The sequence below is a fragment of the Sciurus carolinensis genome, chromosome 2 (genome assembly GCF_902686445.1).
Source record: "Sciurus carolinensis chromosome 2, mSciCar1.2, whole genome shotgun sequence".
NCBI classification, from domain to species: Eukaryota; Metazoa; Chordata; class Mammalia; order Rodentia; family Sciuridae; genus Sciurus; species Sciurus carolinensis.
In genome coordinates, this window is record NC_062214.1 from 19770726 (window position 1) to 19785291 (window position 14566).

Consider the following 14566-nt stretch of genomic DNA (forward strand, 5'->3'; position numbering starts at 1 on the left):
TCCTTCCCTGCTCCTCAGGAGTAGCCACCATCCACAAGGTCATGACATCACAATCCTGAGCCTGTCCTCAATTCACTTCCTGCCTCAACCCTAAATCTAGCCAGCCACCAGTTCTGTAGGTCTTCCCAAAGAGTTGGGTCATCTCCTCTCTGTCCTGCAGACCCATCCCACCTAGGTCAACATCCTCTTCCACCTGGACCACGAAAGTGGCCTCTTCTCTGGTCCCCTGGTCTCCCGTTTCACCCCTACCCATCTCACCCATCCCAAAGGCAGAGGAATCTTTCTAGAACACAAACATGACCAAAAGCCTCTACCTGTCCCCACCCCCAGTCTCCCTGCTGACCCCAGCTGACCCCAGGTAAGGTGCCAAGTGCTTTGTCCCCGCCCCGAGTCCATCCTTGGCTGTGGGACTCTCCTTGTCCTCCGGAAGGCCCTTCTGGATTCAGGCTAGATTTGGGGTTCCTTGAGAATCCTCCCCAGATCTTAAATGGGGGCCACACCCAATGAAGGAACCAATGGAGCGGGGCTGGGAGTCGTTTTGGACACAATGCAACTTCATGAACTCTTTTCTCACCCCTCACCCTGGGCAGGAAAAGGGACTAGGGTACACATCAGCGACAGTTCGCTTCCCTAGCTGGGAGTAGGAGCAACTGAGAACAAAAGCGCGGTAATGGACCGCAGCTGGAGCGCAGCGCTGGCGGGTCTTCCCCGAGACGTCGCGCGCGCACTGCGCCTGCGCGGCGGGCTCCAACCTGCCTGGCGGCTGCTGGAATCCCCTGCGAGGTTGCAGGTCCCTGCGGGAAGGAGGGTGCGGGCTGGTTCCTGTACCTGGCGGGCTGCGGATCTTCGTGGGATACTTCCGGGGCGATGCCCGGAGAAGGCGCCCAAGCCCATGTCCACCGAGACCAGCTGCGTGGCGTTCGCTCTGCAGTAATCAGGACGGCGAGAAAAAGCCCCGCTTTGCATTTGCCCGCCCGCGCGGAGAAAATTGTTAGTTGCTGAGAAAACGAGAGCACAGCGATTAAATAATGGCTGGACGAGCTGGGCGCCCACCGCGCCATTAGCGCCCCCTCCCTGCTCCCACTTGGCGGGGTGGGGGGAAGCGGAGAGGGAGTGGCGAAGGGTCGCACACCCGCAGGAGGAGGAGCACGTCCCTGCCTGCAGGCTGGGGGACCCACCCCAGTGTTGGACTCCGAAGCTGTACAACATTATGTCCCTCTTGGTCCCTAAGGGCTCTAATACCTTGACAGATCGGGCCCAACTTGGAATATTTCTGGACATAGTGTCCCATGATACTGGGTTGGGCCATTCTTTCTGACTACCAGGGTCGACGAAAACTCCCACTCCTCGCCGCGGTTTATAAGACCCTATGTGAACGGTCTCAGTCCACCACCCCAGCAGGATCCCTACTAGGGCAACTCCCAATATCTGCCCCACGCATCCATCGTCCTCCTTTCTGTTCCTCTGACAAGCTGATCGTTTCCCTGTTTCCCTCTGCCTGGGAAGCGTTGACCGACCCTGCGTCTGGCTCTTTGGGGTCTCAGCTTAAACACCGCCTCCTCCAGAGGCCTTCCCTGACCAGCCGATCACACGTGCAATCCCCGCTCCTTGGGTATTCTCTGCCATATCACCCTGTTCCTTCCCTTCACTTCCAAAGCAAGTAATGCAAGTCCTACAAAAAAGCAAACGTCTCACTTCTTCCCCAAGTCCTCAGCTGAGTGCCTGGCAAGTCTTAGGTTTTTTCCCTGCAGAGAGAATGTCTTTCTCACAACAGGATTTACATAGTGATTTAAAAATCCTAGTCTGGAAGTGGTACATCAGGTGAAATCAGGAAGGATTGATTTTACAAACTTAAAAGTCATAATAATGGAAATTGCTTATTGAACCTTTAGCCTGTGCCAAGCACTGGGGTCCTCACTGTAAACATTGGTTCACTTGATCCTATAAACCTCAGCTTACCCATGCTTTTCACCATTATCATATGCTGTGTCTTGCACCTGGAGGGAAGGGTAAGGTGTTTGCATCCCACAGGGAGACACTGGCAACCAGGGCTGGGGGGAGGTGGAGAAGATGCAGGGAATGCTGAGGGGCACTGTCCCTTGGGTTTCCCAGTTTTGGAAACCAGTAAGTACAAGGACAGGCGTCCTTCATTACAGTCTGTATGATCTTGGAAAAGTTGCTTGACCTTCCTGAGCCTCGGTTTTCCATATATAAATGGAGCCAGTCTACAACTCTCCCCTCTTGGACTTTGTCGGATTCAAGTGGAAACCAAGAGCAAAAAAGAGCACATTGTCCCTGGTCCATGTGACCGTGACTGGCCTAAGAACATCTTGCTGATGATCACTGCAGAACTCCCTCCCGAAGCAAGTCAATGAAGACACTTGCTAAGTAATAAAAGCAAACACTGGCCTAGTGCTGACTACATCATAATGGGATTCCAGGTGCTTCACTGAAATACCACCCTACAGAAACCTGGCTTACACTACATACCGACCCTGTAGGAATGACATTACCATCAATCTCATTTTGTAGAGTGGGAAACCGAAGCACAGAGAGACTAATTAACTGGCCTAAGGTCACACCGCAGGCACGGCAGAACTGGATTTGAACCCATGCAGATGCCTTCATCATTGGTTCCCTTTAGCCACTATTTTGCTGTGCCTCAAATGCTAGTATTCACGTTTTCTATAAATATATATTTATTTTGTGACAGGGCCTTGTTAAATTGCAGAGGTGAACTTGCAATTCTCCTGCCTTAGCCTCCTTAGTCACTGATTATAGGCTTGCGCCACCCAACCTGGCTTAGTGTTCACACTTTTAAAGGACAAAACTAGATGACCCAACAACCCGGTTGAGTAAGTCCCCTCTCTTAATTAGGGTCAGTTTGTTTTGTAATAAAAAATCTTTGAACCATGAGAAAGTTGACCGTCTCCAGGCAAGGTCTTGTCTCCTGTCTGCTCACGAGTCAAACGTTGCTAGCCGGGAAAGGCTAAGGGTAAGGAGGGACACGCTGGGGTGGGAAGAGCCCGAGCAGAGGCCAAAGGCCCCGAACACTAACCCTGGCCATGCCACTGACTTGCATAGCCTCACTCTCCTGGCTTTTCAGATAAAGCATGGTCAATCATAATCGCTGCCATTACAGTGTGCCACGAACAGAGCAGGGCATTTTATGTGCACAGTGAGTCTTTGAAGCTTGGATCGTCACCTTCACCTTGGGGATGGAGAAACTGAGGCCCAGAAATGTGAAGTTGCTTCTCCAGAGGATGGGCGGGCGGTGGTCCCCAGGCCTGGGGAGGGAGGCCAACGCACTCTCTAGGCAGGGAAGGGCCATGGAGAGGCGGGCCTGCCTGGTCTCCTTCACAGCTATGAATAGTTAAAAGGCAATTACCATGCTAATTTGCAGCGCTAATGGCTACAGCAGTGGAGCAGGGAGAGCTAAAAGCTCTACCGGCCAGGGGTCTGCAGGGACGGTCCCTTCTCCTAGGCCATGGCCGAGTTGCAGCAGACATACTGGCTTCTTGTACCCAAAATGAAACAGTCCCTGGTCTTATACAAGGCTTAGTTCTGCCAGGTCCTTTCTCAGTGAGAGGAAATATAACCAGGGACAGCAAAAATTGTTTTCCCCTCTCCCTGATTGAATGACAAAAAAATGTATTGGAGCCCGGCTGCCCGTGGCTTACCAGCCATATGGTTTTGGGCAATGTATTTTTTTCCTGTGCCTCAGTCTCCTCTTCTGTAAAATGGGATAAAATATAGTAGCCGCCTCCTAGGGCACCTGTCAGGTTTAGCAGACACGGGGCTGGTAAAGCCCTTGGCACTCAGCGAGTGCTCCATCAGGGCGACTTGCTGGAATGGTGGCGACATATGGCAGGGTGCTGGAGACGTCACTCCAAAATTTGCAAGGTCCCAGCCTTGTGAATGGAAGAAGAGACAGCTAAGCAATTGGAGTTTGAGCAGAGCTGCCCTGGGGAGAGCTGAGGGGGCTGCGGGTCCTGTGATGGAGAATGGCCGGCTGGGGCTGGGGAGATAGCTCAGTTGGTAGAGTGCTTGCCTTGCAAGAACAAGGCCCTGGGTTCGGTCCCCAGCACCGCAAAAAAAAAAAAAAAAAAAAGAATGGCTGGCTGGGGGAGAGGGTGGCAGGGAAAGATGACATGTCCACCAAGGTCAGGAGTGAGTATGAGTTCCCCAGAGGAAGGTCAGGATGCAGGGTGGGGCGTGCTTCCCGGGTTCCAGCTCATAACTTCTGACTTACGCACCCGTCAGTGTGGCCCACCCAGCACCACACACCTGCAGCAAGGTGTCCCTCTCTCAAAAATCAGGGCTCAGGGCTGAATCCCAGGAGTGGTTGAAGTGACATGAGCAGGGCCACACAAATGAGGGACTTGCCTGTGACTGCCCAAGATCATGTCCTGGTGACAGAGGCTGCGATCCAGGACAACAGAGTCCTCAAGGGCCAGAGATGCAGCTCAGTGGTGGAGCACTTGCTTAGCAGGCACCAGACCCTGAGGTTGACCCCAGTACTAGAAAAGAAAAGAAAAAGAAGAAGAAGTTCTCAAATGGGAAAACAGGAACAGACATTAGCCTCAGGTGAAGCAAACAACCAAGGAAAAGGGCATCCCAACCTCCTCCTGTGAGCACCTCTCAAGGGGTCTCCATGGAGGAGGAAGACTTTGGAGGCAGTGAGGGGGAACCCTGGACCTGAAACCACCTGGAATGCTTCCATGTCACACATGGGACCCTCTGTGTCTCCCTCCTCCCACTCCTCCTAGCTCTGTGGCTCTCAAACCTGAATGTCATCAGAACTTTCTTAAGGACTTGTGAACATACAGATTCTGGTCTCACCCCCAGTGTCTGATTCAGTAGATCCGAGATCTCGCGTTGCTAATAAGTTGCCAGCTTGCAGAGGCAGCAGGTCTGTGACCACACTTTATGGACCCTGTTCTCCAGCCTCCTCTCCTCGCACTCCCTCCCATGCACTCTCCGTACCACACCTTCCCCTGTTCCAGGCCTTTGCCCCTCTGGTCCCTCCAGCAGACTTACCTGAAAACCATACTCATTCCAAGACCAAATTTTGACATCACTTCTCCCAAGAAGCCTTCTCTGACCCTTCTAGTCATGGTTATATCTGTCTCTGTTTCCTCAGAAAAGTTCATTTGAAACTCCATTTACTGGAGCCATGATTCTCAACCTTGAATGTGCTCAACAATCACCTGCAGATCTGGTTAAAGTGCAGACACTGATCAGGTGGATCTGGGGGAAGCTGAGATTCTGCATTTCCGGCCAGTTCCCATGTGATGCCAAGGCTGCTGGTCCTCAGCCCACACCTCCTTCAGTCCCAAGTCACCAGAGCACTTCCCGTCTGGCCTTGGCGCCTGCCTCAGGTGCTGTGGTGTGCTGGAGCCCCCACTGCTGGCCGGAAAGCCAGTTGTGCCCCTCATTTCAGGGTTGCATTCGGGAATGCCACGTTGGTGGCCTGAAACTGGCCTTGATAAGAGTGTTGACATCACAGACGTCAGCTATTCATGCAAATCAGACCTCTTTTCTCTGAGGAAAGCAGAGAAATGTCTACCAACACCAGACTGCCTCCTGACACCAACCCCACATGCCCGATCCTCCGCACCCAATCTGGACTCTTTCCTGAAGAGCCAAATATTCCTTTTCTGGCTAAGCATCTCCAGGGTTTGTGTTTCAGTCAGCTTTTTTGCTGCTGTGACTAAAGGACCCTATCAGAACAATTGTAAAGGAGGAAAAGTTTACTTGGGGGCTCACTGTAAGCTCATGGCCCACAAATGACGGAGGCAGGAGAACGAGAAGCAAACCCCAGATCAGCAGCTGTCCTTTATTCTGCAGAGAGGTCCATGGATCACGCATGGGAGGGCCCATTTTCTGGGTATGGAGTTGGCCAGGTTACAGAAGGAGTCTGGGTTTTTATAGTTTCATTGGAGATTGTGAACATGCAGTTTGGACAGTCAGGGGCTAGTTGTACAGGTTAGAACTTTAAGAAGGTAGTTATAAAAAGGTTGAAACTCGTTATCTGGGGAGAGAGGAGTCCAGATCCCAAGGGATGAGTCCTCAGATCTTACCCATTGTTTTTCTTTTTCTGGAATTCGTTGTTTCCCAGTTTTAATATTCGCTGTGACTCCATTTAGGACTAATTTGCCATGGGGGAAGGTCAAAGTTGAGGCCCAGCATTCAGTATTTGCCTCCTTCCTTCAAGATGCATTGAGGTTGGGAAGGGGTAAACGTTTGCTTTTGGTGGAGATGCTGGGGATGAACCTGGGAAGGGATGAAAGTTGGCTTTATCCCCTCAGAGTCCATTGTTAATTGGGAAAGGGTACACTGGGAGAGGTTTAATGTTTGGCTAAGTTTCCCTCCCTCCTCCTGATCCACACTGTCCCTCCATCCCTCCATTTTTCTTGGGGAGATGTCTTGTAGGAATATTATTTTCCATAACCCTTCACTCACGGTTTCAGAGGTCTCAATCCACAGACAGCAGCCTCCCTACCTCAGGGCTCAAGGTGAGGCTGAATATCATGGTGGAAGAGTGTGGCAGAGAGAAGCGGCTCACATGGTGATCAGAAAGCAGAGGGAGACTCCAGCTCCAGATACAAAATATATACCTCATAGCCACGACCCCAATGAACCATTTCCTCCAGCCACACCCCACCTGCCTCCAGTTACCACTCAATTAATCCCATCAGGGATCAATTCACTGATCAGGTTAAGGCTAGGACCCAATCACTTCTCCAAACCTTCTTGCATTGTCCCACACATGAGCTTTTGGGGGACACCTCACATTAAAACCATAAACGTTTGGATATCTGATTTCTCAACTCTGATGGTATGTTAGACTCACCTGGGCAGTTGTAAAACACTGATGTCCAGGGTTCATCCTAGACCCCTTAAATTAGAACAGGAGCCCAAACATCAGTACTGAAACAAGAGTTATGTGAAAGCCCATGCTTGGGTCACAGTGAGACAATGGGATTCTGAACTGAATTGTCTAGTTGACATCTAAAACAAAACAAAAAACTAAACTAAAAACAACATCCCCCACCCCAGTTGTCCTGATGGGGGGTCTCTTGGCTTCATCTCTGAGAAGCCCTCAGGTAGAGCCTGCTCTTCAGATCCTTCCATATCCAAGAGGCCAAGAGACTGACTCAGGAGGCACAGGTACCAAATCTCGCCTCACCCTCGGCAGACATCACTAATCAATCACAACCCTCTTTCAGGAGCTCAGATTCTTTCCCAGTATGGTCCAGGCACCCAGGGGACTTCCACTCCACCCTGTCTCTGAGCACTTGGTTTCGCTCTCCTGTCTCTGGGCTGTCTCCCAATACCCACAACTCCTCCAGCAGTTTGGGCTTTAGCCCTCTGGAGCAGCATTTTGTTTTGGAGCTGAGCACAGGGCTGAGTATCTACCAGACATTTAAACCACATCTGTTGGTATTCGAGAGTGCATGGAAGGACAGTTACCCTCTCCTAGTGTGCTAGTTACCTAGGGTTAAATAATAAGCTCCTTTAGAACTTGCTAGCTTAAAGAGAGAGTAGCCCTGGACTGGGGGTGTAACTCAGAGGAACAGAGCTCACCTGGCACATTTGAGGCCCTGGAACCCCATCCCCCCCACAAGTAAAAAGAGAGATAATAGTTTTATTTGCTAATGGTTCTGTAGGTCAAGGATTTGGTCAGAGTTCACCAAGATGCTTCTGCTTCACATGACACCATGTGGTTTCCAAGGCTGGTAAATCATGCAGACTTTCAGAGTGGCCTCCACGTGCTGTGTGGCCTCCTCATATCATGGCGGCCCGGCTCCAGTGAGGGGCACCTCGAGAGGCAAAGGCAGAATTTCCTGATGTCTTAGGCCCTGTGTCTCAGAACGAGTTATAGTGCCACTTCTGTATCACTCTACTGGTCAAATAGGCCACAGAGCCAGCCCCAATTCAAGAGAAATAGACCCCAGCTCTCCGTGGGAGGAATGGCAAAGATTTGCAGGCCATCTTCAACCCAACAAATCTGGGGAGTTTAGCACTACAGCACCCAGTAGGCAATAACCATTTCTTTTTCCTTCCTTCCTTCCTTCCTTCCTTCCTTCCTTCCTTCCTTCCTTCCTTCCTTCCTTCCTTCCTTTCTCCTCTTTCTTTGTACTGGGAATTGAACCCAGGGGTGCTGTACCACCGAACTACCTCCTCAGCCCTTTTCATTTTTATTTTGAGACAGAATCTTGCCAAGCGGCCCAGACTGTCATCCTCCTGCCTCAACCTCCCAGGTCTCTGGGGTCACGGGTGTGTACCACAGTACCTGGCTCCATAACTATTTCTTAAAGAATAAATAAATCAATTCCGTCACCAGGACTGGCCGGGGTTCCTCCAGTGTGTGCTCTGCCAGCCTGTCAGGACTGCCCAGCGTCCCCTGAACAGACTCCTACCCCAGTGCCATGCTGCTGCAGATGAGTGAGGCAAATTCCTGCCCTCAGCCTGGTGAGGAAGGAGGACTCTCTGAGGGTGTGGGTGGGGGATTCCTGCAAAAGAGACACACTTGGGGGCAGGGAGCCTGGGCTGCCCCAGGCCCATTTCCATCTCATTGATGTAGAATTGGAGAAAATGCTGATTTTTTTTTTTTTTTTTTTTTTTTTTTGAGCATTGGAGACAGAGAGCAATCTGGGTTGCTATGCAACCAGTGCCTGTGCCCAGCTGATAACACCAGAGGAATTAACTGTCCTTGTCCTGCTCAGGCTCTGGAGGAGGGGCTGATGCCGCTTCCCAGGGCCTCTTGCCTCAGCCCCCATCTGAAGAACCTCTGGATCCACCATGGAGTGGGGAGCGCGGAACTAGGTCCCAACGCCCAGTCCTTGTGTCACTGAGCACAATCCAAGGGGGCCCTTGCCTCCAGCGAGGAGGGAGGGAAGTTTGCTCCAGGCTGAGGAAGGGGCTGCCTGAGGATCTGTTGGACTGGGTGTCTTCATCCTCTTTGATCTGCAAATGAGCTGCGAATTGAAAACAGTCCTGAGCTGAAGGGAGGCAGCCAGGAGGGCAAGGCTGGCGAGGGGCTGGCCTGGGCCGCGGACAAGATGGGCAGAATGAGGCCAGCTCCTGGGGCAATGGCAAGCACAAGTGCAGCCCTCGCCGGGGCCCAGTCGGCACCGCCTCTGCCTCTCGGGGGCCAGGGAGAAGCAGGCCAGGGGAGGGCGAGACGTCCCAGTGGGCAGGGGAGCCGTGGGCAGGGCCTTGGCATCCTGGGAAGGCCAGGGACTGTCAGATCCAGAGTCTGAGAAGCTGAAAGCAAGGAGGAGTGGGTGAGTCCCAGGGGACATATTTAATCTGCTACGGTTTGGATGAGGAATGTGCCCCCAAAGTGCATGTATTGAATGAAGACTTGCCCCCCAATGCCGCAATGTCCAGAGGCGGGGCTTCTAGGAAATTATTGGATCACAAGGTTCTAGTCTCATGGATGGATTTATCCATTTGATGGGGTAATAATTTAGGTGACAGAAACTTCAGGCAGGTGGAGCAGGTTGGAGGAAGTAGGTCACTGGGGGTGTGCCCTCGGGGACTATGTCTTGTCCCTGGCTTGCTGCAAGCGCTCTCTCTCTCTCTCTCTCTCTCTCTCTCTCTCTCTCTCTCTCTGTCCCACTCTCTCCTTCCTGATTGCGATAAGCTGAGCAGCTTTCCTTTGCCTCCCGCTTCCATCATGATGTCTCTGCCTTGGGGCCAGCTGACCAGGGACCGAGAACACTGAAACCATGAGCCTACATAAATCTTTCCTCCGTGAAGTTGTTTTTCTCAGGTGTTTGCCACAACAATGAAAAGTTAACTAACATATCATTCCATCTACCAGGTGACCTCCTTGAGGCCAAGGAACATTTCACCTATGGGTTTCAGAATCAGACCTGGGTTCATATTCAACCACTTATAACCACACGACCTTGAGCCAGTCTCTTGGCCTCTCTGAACATCAGTCTTCTCAACAACAAAATGGAAAATAAGAATATCTACTCTACAGATTTGTCATAAGCATGAAAGAGATTGTATATTAGGTTGAATGGCAGTTAACTGCCAGTCCTGTAGGTGAAAACTGGTTGAATTATTAGTTCTTTCATTTGGTTCAACCTGGAAGGTCAAGCCCCGAGCACAGTGTCCAGCACATAAGGTGCACCCGGTAAGTAGAAGCAGCAGGTGCCATTGTCTGCCGTGCTGGGTGGTGGTCCATGTCAAGAATGAATGCATGGAAGACACCAGAAGGCTAAGTGCCCAGGGCCCAGAAGATGCTGAGAGGTGATGGGGAATCACCTGTGCCAGGAGAGAGCTACCTGAGTGTGACCCCAGCGACCAAGCGTGCAGCCCCTGCCTGTCTTCTCTGGGCCAGAAGCAGCAGCACCCCCATCACCATGTGCCCTTAGTGTTTATTTCCATTTCTTGTCCCACTTACAGAGCAAAAGTCTTGTTTTCAGGTTACCATGGTTACCATTTACTTGGGCACTTACGCTTTGCCCTGTTTCCAGCTAAGCACTTTGCAAGCATTAACTCATTGACTCTTAACAGCAGCCTAACTTGAACCTCATTTCTAACCATTGGAGGCAGAATTTTTACTTTGAATTTTGTGAAGGTATAATTTACAAAACAACAAAAGGCACTTGTTTTCAGTGTGCAGTTCCATGAGTTTTGACTAGTAGATACAACCGTGTAACAATCACTGCAATCAAGAGAGGTCATTTTTGCCCAACAAAGTTCCCTTCTACCCTCTTGCTATCAGTTCTTCTGTGGATTGTCCCAGGGATCCTCCCCTCTCTATGTAACCACAGGTGCTCTGTCATGTCAGTTGTTTCTGACTTTTCCAGCACGTCCTAGGAACGGACTTACACAGTCTCTGTTGTGTGTCTGGCTTCCCTCAGGCTTGCTCCTTTGAATTGCCGAGTAGTTGTTGTGGACTGAATTGTGTGCACCACCCCACCCCCCAAATTGTAGGTTGAAACACCAACCTGCAGGGTGACTGTATGAAGAGAGGGCCTTCCAGGAGATAATTAAGGTTCAATGGGGTCCCCTAGGCTACAGGATTGTTGTTCTTATAAGAAGAAACACAGCTTGGGCACAGAGGAAAAGTCATGACAAGAGAAGCACTTGCCTAGCGTGCCCAAGGCCCTGGGTTCTGTCCTTAACAGAAAAGACAGACAGACACTGTGAGAAAGTGGACAACAAGAAACCAGGCAGAGTGGTCTCAGGACAAACCAGCCCTGCTGGTTTGATCTTGGACATCCAGGCTCCAGGAACTGTGAGAAATGCATTTCTCTTTGAGCCCCCCAGGCTGTGGTGTTTCCTTCTGTCCATCCCAGCTGATCAATCAGGTACCAACAAGCACCACGTACAGCGCAGCAGAGGTGTCGTGTGACCCACGAGGAAATGGAGACTTAGAGATGCTGACAGCTTGGCTGAGGCTCTGCAGATCAGTTGCAGGGTCTGCAGGCCTGTACCCCAGTGGATGGAGCAGAAAAGTAGCATAGACTGGGCACGTGCTTGAGAGCCAGCAGAGAGCCGGGCCGATGACCTGGTAGTCCTGCTGCCACACTTTAACCAGGGGTCCCTGTCTAGTAGGAGGAATTCATCATATTGGTCATGATGAATTAGGAAGCTATTTGACCAGGGCCCCAAGGTTTTAGATCTTTGATCAGGATCTACAAGCCCTGCAAGGTCACCCTGGAGATACAGGCACAGAGGAAAAGCCAGGTCAAGGTGAGGTTTTATCATTCATGGGGGGCCTTCAACCAAAACCCTCTGTGGAATCTGAGACTTGCTTCCCAACTCTGGTCTAAATTAGCCAAGGGTGACTCAGGGTCCTGCAGATAGCATTCCTCCTGAGGATGGAGTACAGATGAGTGGCAGCCTGAAGCTCCCCTCAAGGTTAAGGTATGAAGCCAACTAAATAAACAATGTAAGGACTAGCTTCACGATAAGGCCTTTGCCCAATTAGAGATTATTTCCTTAAGGTTAGAAATCCAGATCAGTGGGGTGGAAGAATCTGAATGTTTTTGATCCTAATAGAAACAAAGAGTGACGAAAACTGGCCAGTGATCTGGCAAAATACTAAAGAAATTCTTGGCAAAGTGGAGCCTCACTTAACTGATCTTGCTGAGTGACCAACAGAAGGTTTGGATGAGTGAAGTAAACTTAAAGACCACAGCAAGGGTATGTCTCAGGAAGGTAGGCCTGGTGACCACAACAGAATCTTCCATGCAGAGAAAATCCCACCTGGAGCTTTAGGAACCAATGTCTGACAGGAGATCGGATGCAGAAAACACAAGAGGCAGATGGGGTGACTTAGGGGCCATGTCCTGTGAGATCCTCCAGGAACCCTCCTAATCTTCCAGCATTGTACTTCACTTCCTTTCCCAAACACGGTTATCCAGCAAGGGTTCCCTGCCTGAGGTATAAGGCACCCTGTTTTTGCAAAAAAAATCATGATTGACTGGCATGGAGCTATAGGCTCAAACCTCTCTCCCAGGTCAGTTGATAGTGGAGGAATTTACAGGCAGGGAGAGGGAGAAGGAGCTTGTTGGTGGGATCCCATGCCTCTTCACAGGTCACATAGTCCCCTCACCTCCTTTACTGGGATGGAACCCAGGGATATGCTACTACTGAGCTACATCCCCAGCCCTTTTTAATTATTTACTTATCTTTTTGAAACAGGGTCTTGCTAAGTTCCCCAGGCTTCCCTCAAGCATGCGATCCTCCTGCCTCAGCCTCCTGAGTACCTGGATGCATGCTTCTTTTGCGGGGAGTTGTGTCCTGTGCAGGGGATTTTGAACTTGTGATCTCTTTGACCAGATGTGCATTCTTCTGCTCATGTGCCTCCTGCTCATGTGTATTCTTGAAAAGCCAGTTCCAAATTGTAAGAGTCATTAGCAGAAGGTCCAGGGGTTTTTCTGAAAGACAACTTAAGAAATCTGTGTCCAGTGTGTCCAGGCCTTAGGCAATTTCAGCAACTCCTTATGCACCAAATGGAGCCCAGGTAAAGGGTACAGAGGAAAATCTGGCCCTGATCCGGTGTCTGGAGCATCCAGGCCAAGAGGAAATGCACCATGCCCACATCTGTAAGGAGACTAAGCTGCCCCATGGAGTTGATCAGGGGAAGCTAGCAAAGCTCTTTGCACAGGACCTGCTCAGAGCAAGGGCCTAGGAGGGGTTAGCCATTGTTCCTGACATTCTTTTACTTTGAGCTCTCTCAAGAGGTAAAATAAGTAAATCTGGTGGACATAGGATGTGGGGTTCTGTGAAAGGAGAAGCCAGGAGTTTGGAGGGTTTGTTTTGGTTTTTTCACTTTCTTCCTTTCCAATATATAGAGAAATCTCACAAAAGGGGACAGTGGGGTCTTGGCTAATCACGACTTCCCTGCATTCCCCATTCCCACTGTCAAGAGCCTGGTTCAGCATCAGCTGCCGCCCCCACTCCCTCCTTCCCCTATGTACTTTGTGCCCCCACTGCCTGCCCCCACCCGGTGACTCACACTCCTCGGATCCATCAGGGCCAATTGTTCTGTAGGCCTCCTCAGTCCAAAGCTCTTGATGGATTTGGTAATTGGGGTAATTACGGTAATTTTACCTTAAAGACAGGCAGCTGCAGATTCCCTATTGGGGAGCCCTCTCCCTGGGCCTCCTGCCAGCCAGTGTTCAGGAACAATGACAAGTGGCTCCCACTCCCCTCCCCCAGAATACAAAGTGACTGGGGTGGGGGTGGGGAGTGTGCCAGGAATCATTTTCCTTCCCACCACCCAGCCTCTGTTCCAGGGACTTGCAAAGCACAACCAGGACATTCAGCTCATCTCTATTCAGTCCTGAAAACCAGGACAAGGGATCCCCACACCCCAGTCTGGTGTCAAGTCCCTTATAGGTCCCTAAAAGTCTCAACGGCACATATCCTGTGGCTTCCAGGTGTGAGGGGCAGGCAAGAATAATGGACCCTTGAGAGCGTCACCCGTTCACTACCAGGCACCAGGCAACCCTCGCACCTCATCTCCACAAGGGCCTGCGCTGCCCTGCCCCCAGCGGCAGCCTGAGGAACTTCCCCTTCATCCCAGGGTCCTGGCAGCCAGAGGCAAGTTCTGCGGCAAAGCTTGGGAGATAGAGGTCTCTTTGGATTTTCAGTTTAGCAGGCGTCTCAGAGAAGAGAGACTGTCAGTGAAGTCCTCGAAGAATGTATGAGATTCCTCTGGAGTGCATGGGGTAGGGAGGGTCCCAAGTCCTACGTCGGGGCCGACCAGCCTTGTGCAGGAACACTGAAGGCAGCATTCAGGTGGAGTTGAGGGCAAACCTGGGTTGGGCTCAGATATCCCAGTTGATGGTTCCAGTATTTCTAGATCTCCAGGGATCCGTTTCCTGTCCTCCCACTGCCCACTCACCTTTCCCCCCACTTGGGACACACCAGCCCTGTAGTATTTGCTCCATAGAAACTCCTTCGCCACAGCTCCTAACTCCGTGTTCCTTCTGCCTGCAGCCCTTCCAACCCGCACCTGCTCGCCTTTCAAGTCTCACGCTCCGCAGAAGGAAAACTCCAGACCTGCTCGTTTCACTGCCTATGC